Below are 2,185 nucleotides of genomic sequence, written 5' to 3' on the forward strand. Positions count from 1 at the left end.
TTAATCTTCTTTGTTTGGGTTTTGTTGGGTTTTTTTTTTTTGGACTGAGTGGTCTACAAGGAGTCAGTGGATTTTTATTTTTTTTTTTCCCCCCCTGTCCTCACTTCCCTCAGCTTTTAGTGGACTGCTTATGGTGTTCTGAGCTCCTTAAACTACCTTTTTCCTTTGCAGTATTTAAATACCTATTACAGTTTTCCAGGCAGGCTTGAATAATTGATCTTAGATTGCCAAAACTTTCATATCATATAAGGAAACCCTCCCTAAAATTTGAACATTTCTACATAGTGACCAGTGCCACTTGAGCATGCAAAGACTTGCACAGAAACTTAATCACTTGGGTTGTGTGCCTGCTTTTGCAATGAAATCTCATGCTCCACTTTGTGGGGTGATGAACTTTGGCATTAGCTTTATGACAGCAGATGTGCTTCTGTGCTCAGAGTCATACATCCAATGGCTTGACTGCTTGTCAGACTGCTTTTTACAACACAGTGCTGACAGGCTTCTCCGAGAAGGATGCTACTATCATTCTCAAATAATTTGTGGTAGGGATTCAGTTTTTCCAGTGTTGTATCTCATGTTGAAAATCACCTTTAAATGCACTGGTGCTGAGCAAATTGGATGGTCAAATTGGCTGGTTTCTTCAGAGAAATGACTCCAAGCCAAATGAGGATGGATTTTGATAGACTGGGTTAATACTGATTAGAAATGTGAAGATAAAACTTCAGTGAGAATCAGTGTTTGACATTACTTATTTCCTAAAATTTAAGATGGTACCTTTTTATAGCTGATGGCTGATTCTTGGAGGTGTCTCCCAGAGGATTTTAAAGAAGTAAAAGAAAAATTTTTTTTATTACCTTCCTATGCTAATTAGCCACATCAGAAGCTATTTATTTACTGTGAATGCTTGAAGTAGAGCATAGCGGTTCCAAAAATAGGAGTCATCTTCATATGCAGCTTCAAACTGTAATGATGGAGTTCATGCAATGAAGAAAGTAGATTCCTTATTGCCTGGTCCTGTAGGTCTGTCCAGCGTGGTCTGGTCCCACTGTCTTAAATGGGAGTTGAGTGCTTAGCATCTTGCGGATGTTTGTAACGTTACTGTTGGAGAACCAAATGTGCGATATAGGCGGGCAATAAATGCAGGTCCTTTATGTTAAAGATGAATTCTTACCAGTTGGAATTTTTGCCAAGGCAGGCTTGGCATGTGTGTAGATGAAAATGGCTGTGAGCCATCAGCCACGCTTGCTGCTGGAAGATGTCAGCAAGGGGTCTGTGGGTCAGTTAATGTCTTCTGTTCCTCATGTCTTGAAGGCTGCTGCTGTTCCAGCTAATGCCCTCTAGGACAATCTTATATGCTTGCCTATGTGATAGGTCAAATAGCAACAACATCCTGGTTTTATGCTCCAGCAGCAAGAGAGGTGGCTTAGTGATGTATTTTTTAAATTAAAAACTTGAAGACAATGTCTCTGTAAAATAAAGAATATATTTATTATTGATGAAGTGGCTGCTATAGTACCTGTCTCCATTGCAGATCATTAGCATTTTGAAAGAAAGCTGTGAAAATCATTAGCCATTAAATGCTTTATATTATTTACCACTTAACACAAGGCAAGCTCACCAGAGACAGCCTGTGTATTTTCACCATTTCTGAAGAATTAACTGGAGACCTGTTACCTTGCATGCACTGAGTTACAGGTAAGCTTCGTTGACTGACTTACTTGAGTTAGCACTGATTTTTCTCTGGTCTCAGTAGCAGAGACTACAGCAGTGTACAGTTTCCTGTTTTACTAGAGCACTTCCCTTAAGTCAAAATTGGAATAAAATGCTTCTTTTTTTAATTTAAACATTTGCTTGCTCTCTATCAGGTCAGATTAAAACCTGTTCTTCAGCATCACTTTTGTAAACAAGAAAGGAGGAAGATCTCTCCCTGTTTTACATTAGAAAAAATAATTGTCTTCTCTGAAACACATAACTGGTAATCAAGTAGCACTGCATGGGAAGATGGTAATAAAGCTGATGTTGCACTGAGTATGTATCCTTTACTTTTCTAGGAACTGACATATCTCTCTCTCTCTCTCTCTCTCTCTCAAAATACTTTTCACAGAAACATGCTATTTGTATTTTTATTCCTGTGCCTTATAGGAAGGCTTAATCTTCTAACAAGGTTTAAAGCACTTAGGGAAAG

This window comes from Phaethon lepturus, unplaced genomic scaffold (genome assembly GCF_000687285.1).
Source record: "Phaethon lepturus isolate BGI_N335 unplaced genomic scaffold, ASM68728v1 scaffold18255, whole genome shotgun sequence".
In the NCBI taxonomy this organism is placed as follows: domain Eukaryota; kingdom Metazoa; phylum Chordata; class Aves; order Phaethontiformes; family Phaethontidae; genus Phaethon; species Phaethon lepturus.